Source organism: Mustelus asterias, chromosome 12 (assembly GCF_964213995.1).
Source record: "Mustelus asterias chromosome 12, sMusAst1.hap1.1, whole genome shotgun sequence".
NCBI lineage: Eukaryota > Metazoa > Chordata > Chondrichthyes > Carcharhiniformes > Triakidae > Mustelus > Mustelus asterias.
This window is the reverse complement of record NC_135812.1, coordinates 97,840,418-97,853,154: the sequence shown is the minus strand read 5'-3', so window position 1 is coordinate 97,853,154 and position 12,737 is coordinate 97,840,418. Positions and strand designations below refer to the sequence as shown.

General features: G+C 48.7%; 1 protein-coding gene across 1 annotated transcript in view; it reads right to left on the bottom strand.

Annotated features, from left to right (window-relative positions):
- The window catches only part of LOC144501720 (dynein axonemal heavy chain 17-like), an 832,067-nt gene that overhangs the window by 156,498 nt on the left and 662,832 nt on the right, over positions 1 to 12,737 (bottom strand). The window lies entirely within an intron of this gene.

The window sequence follows — 12,737 nt, the reverse complement described above, 5'->3', positions numbered from 1 at the left end:
ACCTCTCCCAGGAGGCGGAGCCCGACTGGGATGTGCCACAACAGTAACAAGCACAGGTGTAACAATCCCACCCTAACCCAACAGCAACATTAGTACAATCCCACAGTAACCTATATACATTCCTGTAGTACTGGCCAGCCCTGGCTCAGTACTATCCAGTGGGAACCAATGATGGTTCACCACATTCACCCCTCCTTTGAGAACAAAGGCCGGCGGGGTACGAAAACAGACTAAAATGTCAGCAGATTATAAGTTCAGACGGTCTGGAGGACCGCACCGTCGTTGTGACCTCCTCAATACCGGCGGTGACACCGGAGTAGGCACTTGCGGTGGCGTTCTCCCCAAAACGGCGTCCAGCTGTTCTCCCACGGACTCACAGGCCGGTTGACCCTGATGAGACGGTAGTGCAGGGGATCCTGACACATCCTGCGGTGGCGACCATCTTCGGGGCTCAGGCAAGCTGTGCATTGGAGTAAAACTGTTAAGCAATGGTCCCGATGCTGCCCGCGCTATGTCCGGGGAAGAAACAAGAGATAATGGATTCGTCACTGGGGGTATGGGAGCGACAGGAGTTGCTACGTCCCCTGCAGGCGCCAGGTCTCGGATCGAGACTGTGTCCTCTCGCCCGTCAGGATATGCCACATAGGCATACTGAGGGTTGGCGTGGAGGAGGTGGACCTGTTCAACCAAGGGGTCGGACTTGCGGGCCCTTACATGTCGCCGCAGGAGGACGGGTCCTGGGTACGTCAACCAGGCCGGTAAAGATATCCCCGAGGAAGACTTCCGAGGGAATGAGAACATCCTCTCGTGGGGAGTAGCATTGGTTGCCGTACACAGGAGGGAGCGAATAGAGTGAAGCGCATCAGGGAGGACCTCCTGCCAACGGGAGACTGGAAGACCTTTGGATTTCAACGCCAATAGGACAGCCTTCCAGACTGTAGCATTCTCTCGTTCCACCTGTCCATTACCCCTAGGGTTGTAACTCGTGGTCCTACTAGAGGCAATCCCGTATGAGAGCAGGAATTGCCTCAAGTCATCGCTCATGAACGACGAGCCCCTGTCGCTATGGATATAGCTGGGGTACCCGAACAGGGTAAAAAGATCACGGAATGCCTTGATCACCGTGGCAGCTGATGTGTCCGAGCAGGGGACAACAAACGGGAACCGGGAGTACTCATCGATTATGTTCAGAAAGTACACGTTCCGATCTGTTGAGGGAAGGGGGCCCTTAAAATCAACACTCAGCCTCTCGAAGGGGCGAGTGGCCTTGACCAAATGTGCCCGGTCAGGTCGGTAAAAGTGCGGTTTGCATTCCGCGCAAATCCGACAGCTCCTTGTTACCGACCTGACGTCCTCCACCGAGTAAGACAGGTTGCGGGCTTTGACGAAGTGGTAGAGCCGAGTGACCCCAGGATGGCACAGATCATTATGGAGGGCGTTCAAGCGATCCTCCTGAATACTAGCGCATGTTCCGCGCGAGAGGGCATCCGAGGGCTCATTGAGTTTCCCTGGACAATACATGATATCGTAGTTATAGGTGGAGAGTTCAATTCTCCACCGCAAGATCTTGTCATTCTTGATCTTGCCCCTCTGTGAGTTGTTGAACATGAACGCCACGGATCGCTGGTCCGTGATCAGGGTGAACCACTTTCCCGCCAGGTAATGGCGCCAGTGTCTGACGGCCTCCACAATGGCCTGGGCCCCCTTCTCCACCGCTGAATGCCGAATTTCGGGGCCTTGGAGGGTGTGGGAAAAAAACGCGACGGGCCTGCCCGCCTGGTTAAGTGTGGCGGCTAGGGCGAAATCAGATGCATCGCTTTCCACCTGAAAAGGGATGGATTCGTCTACCGCGTGCATCGTGGCTTTCGCGATGTCGTGTTTCAATTACTTGAAGGCCAATTGGGCCTCTGGCGTGAGTGGAAAAGTCGTGGACTTAATAAGCGGACGGGCTTTGTCCGCGTAGTTGGGGACCCACTGTGCATAATAGGAGAAGAAGCCTAGGCATCTTCTCAGTGCTTTTGCGCTAGCGGGCAAGGGAACTTCAGCAAGGGGGCGCATACGGTCTGGATCAGGGCCAATGACCCCGTTTTCCACCACGTATCCCAGGATGGCTAACCGGCGCGTACGGAATACACACTTCTCCCTGTTGTAGGTCAAGTTCAGGCGAGATGCAGTGCGTAAGAAGTTATGGAGATTTGTGTCATGGTCCTGCTGATCATGGCCGCAGATGGTGACATTATCCAGGTACGGGAAGGTAGCCCGCAGCCTGTTCTGGTCCACCATTCGGTCCATAGCACGCTGGAAGACCGAGACCCCATTGGTGACACCAAATAGAACCCTAAGAAAATGATACAAACGACCATCCGCCTCAAAGGCCGTGTATTGTCGGTCCTCTGGGCGAATGGGGAGTTGGTGGTAGGCGGACTTGAGGTCTATGGTGGAGAACACCCGGTACTGCGCAATCTGATTGACCATATCAGATATGCGCGGGAGAGGATACGCATCCAGCTGCGTATATCGGTTAATGGTCTGACTGTAATCAATGACCATCCGGGGTTTGTTCCCGCTCTTGACCACCACAACCTGTGCTCTCCACGGACTAACACGGGGCTGTATGATCCCTTCTTTGAGGAGTCGCTGAACCTCAGATCTGATGAAGATCCGATCCTCAGTGCTGTAACGCCTACTTTTAGTAGCGATGGGCTTGCAGCCTGGTACCAGATTCTGAAATAAAGAGGGTGTGGTGATCTTTAAAGTAGAAAGATTGCAGGCGGGGCGCGTTGGGCAATTTGGAGACTGCAGCTGTTCTCCCACTGCCAGCGAAGGGAGTGGCCCACCGTACTGTAGGATCACAAACTTCATGTGAACCATGAAGTTTAGTCCGAGGAGAATTGGTGCGCAAAGATACGGCAACACAAGGAGCCTGAAACGCTCGTAAATTGTGCCTTGTACTTTCAAGGTTACCACACAACGTCCTAGCACAGCGACAGACCGGGACCTTGATGCCATAGAGATTGTCTGTTTGGCAGGTTGAATCTGGAGTCCACACCTCTTCACAGTGTCAGGGTGGATAAAGCTCTCAGTGCTCCCGCTGTCAAACAGACAATAAAGCACATGATTGTTTACCTGCCTATCCATCATTGAACGATCAAGCCTGTGAGGCTTAGCCTGGTCCAGGATGATCGACGCCACCATTGGTCCATGAACGTCACTGCAGGCAGCTGAGTTCGACGCTGAGGACCCCTGCTGGTCGCTCGTGGTCATCGTCAACCAAAATGGCCGCCCCCATGAATCGCACATGGGTGAGGGCGCCAAACTTAGCGACCCCTGGTGGTCATACTCCTCCGACTCCGTCGACCGCAATGGCGTCGTCCTGGACTCGCACGTGGACGAACCCCGCGAGGACTTCGACGACGATGGTGATGATCCCAGTTCCGAAGGATCGCAGGCCGCACTGCCGTTCCTGGGCTTCGATCTGCACACCTTTGCATAATGCCCCTTTTTACCGCATGCGGTACAGATTACCGCTTTAGCGGGACACTTTTGTCGGGTATGTTTTGCTCCTCCGCAGAAATAGCACCGCGGGCCGCATGGGGCTGCAGCCGTCGTCTGGCCCACATGGGAGCACGCCATAACACCGCACTTCAAGCCCGAGGGGCGAGGAGGGATTTGCGACTGCTCCTGCCACGTTGTCTCCACGTGGTCCTCTGGATATAGGACTAAGCTCTTCGAAGCCGACTCGAGCATTTCAGCTAATTCCATGGCCTGGGTAAGATTGAGATTACCCTTTTCTAGCAGTTTGAGACGGATGTATGAACATAGAACATAGAAAGCCACAGCACAAACAGGCCCTTCGGCCCACAAGTTGCGCCGATCATATCCCTACCTCTAGGCCTATCTATAGCCCTCAATCCCATTAAATCCCATGTACTCATCCAGAAGTCTCTTAAAAGACCCCAATGAGTTTGCCTCCACCACCACCGACGTCAGCCGATTCCGGCCACAAACGCATCTCGGGCGAGGTCGTACATGCTCTGCTCAGCCGACACAGCTTTGCAGTCACAGCCCCATGCTAGATGTAAGAGCTCATTGGCGTAGTCCTCCATGGTTTCGCCCGACTGCCGACGTCGTGTAGCGAGGAGGTAACAAGCGTGGATCTCGTTAGGAGGTTTCGTATAGCGCTTCTTTAGAAGCTCGAGGGCCCTAGGGTAAGTGGTGGCCGCACGGATCGCGAGGTAGACTGTGTCGCTTACCCTCGCATGGAGGACCCGGAGTCTGTCATCATCTGTGGTGACCGCTGCGGAGGCTGCTAGGTAATCTTCAAAACACTTCAGCCAGTGGTCAAAGGTGTTAGAAGCGCCCACCGCACGTGGATCTAGCGTCAGACGTTCTGGCTTGAGGATTTGCTCCATACTCTCCTTTCTTTTTTTTTCTTCCGTCGAGAGTTTAATTTTAGTTAATAAAATTGATGCGCATCAATTGGACACGAGGCTCGAAGCTTCAGTAAAAGAAAGCTTTTATTAACTAACAATGGAGCTATCAGAACTTTAACACACTATCCCAGACTGAAGGGGTCCCGTCCGAGCAGGGAGTCTTATACCTCTCCCAGGAGGCGGAGCCCGACTGGGATGTGCCACAACAGTAACAAGCACAGGTGTAACAATCCCACCCTAACCCAACAGCAACATTAGTACAATCCCACAGTAACCTATATACATTCCTGTAGTACTGGCCAGCCCTGGCTCAGTACTATCCAGTGGGAACCAACGATGGTTCACCACACCCATACAATTGTCCAACAGATTTGAAGTTTCTTCAGCTTGTTTGGATTAGAGTGAGAGCTGCCAGGTGGATGTGCAAGCTAACCATGACACCATGGTACAGGAAGCTATTCAAGTGGGGGGAGCAAAAAGGAATGTAGTGGTAATAGGGTGTAGTATAGTCAGATGGATTGACACTGTTTTCTGCAGCAAATAGCATAAGTCCAGATGGAAGATTAAATAGATAAAACAAAAAGTTCTGCATCTGACTGCATGTTGCATTCAAATTAGCTATATCATTACCCAGGATAATCTGTATCCCTGAAAACGGGAATTTCTCTACTACTCCTACCATAACTTCACCACTTTTCACTGGATTCCCCAACCTTATCTTACATAACGGAACATGAATCTTTTCACGAGTACTTTCACGTATTTCCATTTTCTGGTAATATTCCTTCCAAACTACATATCTCATCATCTCTCACCATTAAAGATTGACTTGCTCCCATATCTCTTTAAAATCTTAACCTCTTTACCTACTCCTCCTAGCACACTTGAGTAACCTTACCCAATTAAATAAACTCCTTAAAGAGATCTGGCACTTGCTTATCAACCAACCCTTGAACAGGCTGTACATTCTTTTGCACCTCTTTGGCTTCAACTTTGATTTCCTTTGCTACTTTAACAAACCCCATTGGCTTATCCTGTTTTGCCACATCTGTCTTTTCTTAAGCCACCAACATTGCGACTTTGTGTGTCCAACTTTATTACAATGAAAACATCTAAGGTTTCTTATTTCTTTTCCTCCTTCATTTTTCTTCCACATTCATATGTTTCCCTTTCAAATTGAGATAAATTAGCCTTATCATTTCCAGCAAGGTCTCCCTTGTCTTGACCACCTGAGGATTTCTCTTTTCCCCAGTTTTTATGCTTCATAGATGGAAATTGAAAACCAAACCCTGATTTACAAACTAATTCAAAATTATCAGACATTTTTGCTGCTACACTTGCAGCGTTACCCTATTTCACTTCTATCATCCAAGTCAAGATTTCTTTCCAGTTTCTGAATTTCTAATGCTCTCTCTTTTTCTTTCCTCTCTCTCTCTTTCTTTTAAAAAAAATTACAATTCAAACTGTCTCAATTCTTTTCTTTTTGTTCCACCAGAGCTATTCTCTCTCTCTTTCCCTTTCCCTTGCCATTGCCTTTAAGTCAAGCAGTTTCATTTGTAATTGAATTTTAGCCAATTGCAATGCAGACTATAGGCCTGATTTTACCATTTTCATTCTAAGTGCCAAATCTAGGCATAATGCAGGTCTGACTTAGAAATCTGCTTTCAGGCGCCCCCATACGCTCTCAGCCATCTCCAGTCCCATTCACGCTGTGGGCGGGGCTTAGCGCGGTCGAAACGATCAGAGCTCTGAACTGCGCATGCGCAGTTTGAAAAAAATTTGAAAAAGCGCGCCCGTGTCAGATCGCTACCAGGCCGCAGAAAGCGGAGAAAGCGGCCTGGGAGCAACAAGCGGGAGCGATGGTGCACACACTCACATCACTGTCCCCCTTATCCACCCCCCACTACCCACACACATCACTGTCCCCGTTATCCACCCCCCCCCACTACACACACATCACTGTCCCCCTTATCCACTCCCCCCGCTACCCACAGACATCACTGTCCCCCTTATCCACCCCCCACTACCCACACACATCACTGTCCCCCTTATCCACTCCCCCACTACCCATACACATCGCTGTACCCCTTATCCACCCCCCCTACTACCCAGACCGATCGCCACCTCTGCCCCCTTCCCTCCCCACCAATCACCCGCAGAGTGGCAGCAGACCCCCCTGCCCCCCCACCAGAAGTCCATCTCCCCCCCCCCCACCAGAGGTCCATCTGCCCCCCCCCCACCAGAGATCCATCTGCCCCCCCACCAGAGATCCATCTGCCCCCCCCCACCTGAGATCCAACTGCCCCCCACCACGAGAGATCCATCTGCCCCCCCCACCAGAGATCCCTCTGCCCCCCCCCACCAGTTGGTGATCGGGCCTCCCCCCACCAGTGAGCGATCGGGCCTCCCCCCATCCCTCCACCCGAGATACATCTTACCTGCCTCCCTCCTCCCCCCCCCGACAACGATCTGATCTCCCACCACAAACCCTATAGTTATGCCCCCTTGTAATAGCTCCATCCACCCGAGGAAATAGTCTTTGAACGTTCACTCTATCTATCCCCTTCATCATTTTATAAACCTCTATTAAGTCTCCCCTCAGCCTCCTCCGCTCCAGAGAGAACAGCCCTAGCTCCCTCAACCTTTCCTCATAAGACCTACCCTCCAAACCAGGCAGCATCCTGGTAAATCTCCTCTGCACTCTTTCCAGCGCTTCCACATCCTTCTTATAGTGAGGTGACCAGAACTGCACACAATATTCCAAATGTGGTCTCACCAAGGTCCTGTACAGTTGCAGCATAACCCCACGGCTCTTAAACTCCAACCCCCTGTTAATAAAAGCTAACACACTATAGGCCTTCTTCACAGCTCTATCCACTTGAGTGGCAACCTTTAGAGATCTGTGGATATGGACCCCAAGATCTCTCTGTTCCTCCACAGTCTTCAGAACCCTACCTTTGACCCTGTAATCCACATTTAAATTAGTCCTACCAAAATGAATCACCTCACATTTATCAGGGTTAAACTCCATTTGCCATTTTTCAGCCCAGCTTTGCATCCTATCTATGTCTCTTTGCAGCCGACAACAGCCCTCCACCTCATCCACTACTCCACCAATCTTGGTGTCATCAGCAAATTTACTGATCCACCCTTCAGCCCCCTCCTCTAAGTCATTAATAAAAATCACAAAGAGCAGAGGACCAAGCACTGATCCCTGCGGCACTCCGCTAGCAACCTGCCTCCAATCCGAAAATTTTCCATCTACCACCACCCTCTGTCTTCGATCAGACAACCAGTTACCTATCCAATCGGCCAACTTTCCCTCTATCCCACACCCCCTCACTTTCATCAGAAGCCGACCATGGGGGACCTTATCAAACGCCTTACTAAAATCCATGTATATGACATCAACTGCCCTACCTTCATCAACACACTTAGTTACCTCCTCAAAAAATTCAATCAAATTTGTGAGGCACGACTTGCCCTTCACGAATCCGTGCTGACTATCCCGGATTAATCCGCATCTTTCTAAATGGTCGTAAATCCCATCTCTAAGGACCTTTTCCATCAATTTACCAACCACCGAAGTAAGACTAACCGGTCTATAATTACCAGGGTCATTTCTATTTCCTTTCTTAAACAGAGGAACAACATTCGCCATTCTCCAGTCCTCTGGCACCATCCCCGTGGACAGCGAGGACCCAAAGATCAAAGCCAAAGGCTCTGCAATCTCATCCCTTGCCTCCCAAAGAATCCTAGGATACATTTCATCAGGCCCAGGGGACTTATCGACCTTCAGTTTATTCAAAACTGCCAGGACATCCTCCCTCCGAACATCTATTTCCTCCAGCCTATTAGCCTGTAACACCTTCTCTTCCTCAAAAACATGGCCCCTTTCCTTGGTGAATACTGAAGAAAAGTATTCATTCATCACCTCGCCTATCTCTACTGACTCCATACACAAGTTCCCACTCCTGTCCTTGACCGGCCCTAACCTCACCCTGGTCATTCTTTTATTCCTTCTTATAGTGAGGTGTATAGTGAGGTATATTATTTCAACTAACCGAATACAACACCTGAAAGAAAATACCAGTTCCTCAACACCCACTGTTTTATAGCTTTTAATCCCAGACGAACACCCAAATTTTGTTAGGGTACCAGATCAGAAGCCCCAAGGTATATTATGAAGCCAGACTAGACTCTAACCATTTTTCTATTTTGACATTAATGTGAAGATAGAATGTTTCACGCCAGCCGCAATTCTATTATCAAACCAGGGACTTTTATCAAAACAAATTTAAATAACAGCACAGTTTAGCTCTAAAAACTCAATTAGCTTAACTTTCAGCAACTGAACAATACTTAAACATGACAAGATACAATTCTTAACTGTTAACCTATTGAGTTGCAATGAAGCCAAATTTCCCTTATAGATTTAAACCTCTCTTTATAATTAGTTAGCAAAACAAAGGCATACTTGCTTGTGACTTAGGTTAACAATCATGGAGCTATCAGAAACCCTCTTGAAAGGCAGAAGACAAAGAGACATTGGTTTCTTCCAGCAGATCGAGGCAGCAACTGCTTGTATTTTAAAATGAAAATGAAACTGGTCTCTTCTGCAATCTTAGCTCCTCCCATTAATCACATGACCCTGTCCCTGCCAATCAACCTAATCAAAACTCTCAGAACTCTGCATACCTAGTTTAAAAGCTGAGGAGAACTTAAATAAACAAAAGGTCCATTAACTCTACAATTTAACATATTCCTAGTTAAAATAAGTTATTATCCAGCATTCTCAGCACTTGAGATGCAGGGTTTCCAGATAAATCGGCTCCTGCAACAAAACACTGCTCTTAAAGCAGCCCCACCTTATGCATAAAATCTATCAAAATGACACAGTATCATCATACTAAAGACAAAAAATCACTTGTGGGAGTAGTGTACAGGCTCCCCATGGAAGGGTGAAACATAAGGGAAGAAATGATCAAAACTTGTCAAAAAGATAATAATGGAAGATCTCAATCTGTACATAGACTTGACAGATTAGACAGGCAAAGCCTATATGAGGAGTTTATTGCATATTTTCAAGATAGAGAACAATGTGTTCTGGAACCAAGCAGAGAGCAGGCCATACTAGACCTGGTATTGTGGAACAAAGTGGGAGTAATTAATGATCTCATTGTGGAGGTGCTTTGGGTAGCATGATCATAATATGATTGAATGTTACATTCATCTTGAGAGCGAGGAGTGAGTCTGAGACAAAGGGGGCAGTCTTACCAGAATTTGGCAGAGTGTTGGTTCTGGCAAGAAAACTAGCATGTTTCTCTACAGAGCAACAGGTTGGTTTTCTCTCCAGATCTTACCACACTCTGTCACAAAAAACAGCTCGGCGAGTTTCACAACGTCATGCAGGGGCGAGCCCTCAGAGCCGGCACTTCTTATTCCATCAGAGCTGGCATTTTTCCCTCCATCAGAGCTGGCACCTCTCCCCCATCAGAACTGGCACGTCTCATGCCATCAAAGCTGGCACTTCTCCCCTCTCCTGCCAGCAGTCAGTGCTGGCAAAGCACCCTTCCTCCTGAACATCAAACCCCTTCCTCTCTGACACACCTGGGGATGCCAGCTGAGTTTCTGGATTAATAGTCTAGTGATAATACCACTAGGCCATTGCCTCCCCTAGTGCTGAGATCTCAGCTGATTACAATTTATATATATTGGATGGAGGGATTAAAGGGATAGCTATTAAATTTGCTGATGACACAAAGTTAGGAAAGTAAACTGTGAAGGGGACATAAGGAGGCAACAAAAAGATATAAATAAGTTAAGTGAGTAGGCAAAGATCTGGCAAATGGAGTATAATGTGGGAGACATGAAAATGTCCATTTTGGCAGGAAGAATAAAAAAGAAGCATATAGCCTAAATGGTGAGAGTTTGCAGACCTCTGAAATGTGAGAGATCTGGGTGTTCTAGTGCATGAATCATAAGAGGCTAATATGCAGGTACGAAAAGTAATTAGGTAAGTGACTAGAATGTTGTCAACTATTGTAAGTACAATTGAGTACAAAAATAGGGATTTTATGCTTCAGCTGTACCGGACAGTAGTGAGACCACATCTGGAATACTGTGTACAGTTTTTGTCATCTTACTTCAGGAAGGAAATGCATTTGAAACAGTTCAGAAAAGGTTTACCAGGCTAATACTTGGAATGGGTGGATTGTCTTATGAGGAAAGGTTGGATAGAGTTTCACATTGAAAATGGAGATGAGGCAATTTTTTTTTCACCCAGAGGGTTGTAAGTCTTTGGAACTCTCTTCCTGAAAAAGCGATGGAAACACTGGGCACGAATTTCCCAAAAAATTCTAAGTGTCGAATGTGTGTAAAAACTGGAGTAAATCATGCTGGTTTTTTTCAGTGGGAGTTTAGAGAAGAATCTCCCACACTCTATGCACTGCTGAGTGCACTACTGTAAATCACATTAGAAATCTGTGGACAGGGCCTATTCCCGCCCGGGAGCCGGCAGCATAGCACTGAGCGAGCCACTGCGCATGCGCTGATCTGTCAGCGCCGAGATTGGCACATGTGCAGTGGCCCATCTGCCGGTCTTGCAATTGTGACCTGCTCGATCACTGGCCATTCGCACGACACTCGCGATGCTGGCTGTCCATCCCTCCCACGGCCCGATCACTGGCCCCCCAAGCATGCCAGGCCCATCCTTGACACCCCTCCCCCACAGCCCCGATCTCCTGTCCCCCACAACAGCAGTCTCAATCCCTCCCTGCAGTGCTGAGCCCACCCCCCCGCAGTCCCAACACCTCCCAGCAGGCTGACTGCACCCACGCCCCCTGATGGCCAGCCTTGACCGCTGGCCTCCCTCCCCCACCGATTTCAACCGCAGAATGGCAGCGGGACTCCCCATACCCACTGATCATCTCCAGAGGCCCTGCCTCCCACATCAGGCCTCACCCCAATTAGGCCGTGCGCACTTGGCACTGCCAATGTCCAGTGGGCAGTGCCAAGATGCCCCCTGTGCATTGGCAATTTGCCACTTGGGCAATGCCGGGGGCCCAGGCTGGCACTGCCAAGATGCCAATGCCCAGGGGGCACCCCCCTCCACTGCCTGATCCTCTGGGGGGCCTTGATTTCCCCCCACTTCACTCCAGCGGGGTTGGACTAACAGCTCTCTGCAAATTGGAAGCTATAGTAATCCCCGTTAGAGTGAAATACTCCTGGTTGTGGGGGGTGGGGAAGAGGCTAGCGACACCCACCTGGGTGCCCAGCGTGGATCGCACTAATCCAGCCCTGCTGAAAAATCAGCACAGTGGGATGGGAGAATCGCCCCCATAATCTTTGAATATTTTTAAGGCAGTGTTGATAGATTCTTGGCAAGCAAGGGGTGACAGGTTATCAGTGGTAGAACGTGATTCTTCAACCAATGCTACTATTGAACTAATGCTAACACCTACATCTGGAATTAGCAAACGCCTCATGTCCATTGTGTTGAGATATCCCAGGTTCTTAGCAGAGGCTGTCCTTTTCTTCTGCTGTGAACATGGTGAGGTAGAAATAAAGATAGAGATAGTAATGAAGATATTGAAACAGAAAGCTGTCAATGTAGTGTTTAATTGTTCCGTGTTTGATTATGTGAATCTGTTTACTATTGATGCGCACTGTGTTTGATTGGTTAAGCCTGGGTGTGGACTCAAAGAAGTAAACAAAGCTGTCGGGCGCACTGGAAGCCAGTACACATCTCAAAGCACTGAATAAAACCCTTTAAAACAGAAAAGCTAGCTTGTGCTTTTGTGTGCCGTTTGATGCAACGTGTGTTTGACAGGCCAGAATGTATTGTAGGGATGCATGCTGACAAAGGGGTTAGGTGTCACTTGACATGCCATTAGCTCTGTGCTTTGTCATGCAGGACAAACAAATACATAATGGCAGGGAGTGGAAACAGACAGGAGATAGAATGGCCAACCTCAGACTCCTCACCACAGACATAGATCACACGATGCAGATCGTTGGGAAAAGTGGAGATCAATCCATCACAAATGGAGAGGCTGGACTAATCAGACAGATTTGAGGATCCTATCAGATCAGTCATGATCTTCGTAAATGGCGGAGCAGGCTTGAGGAGCTGAAAGGCCTACTCCTGTTCTTTGTTCTTATGTTTGCATGTTTGTAACAAATTTGAAGACCTCTTAACAATTCATAAAAGGATTTCTTATCTGTTAATTGCTCGATTTAACTTTCTGTGGTGAGTTTAATGTGTCATTAATGTGCAGGAACTCCATGAAAATTACAGGGAGC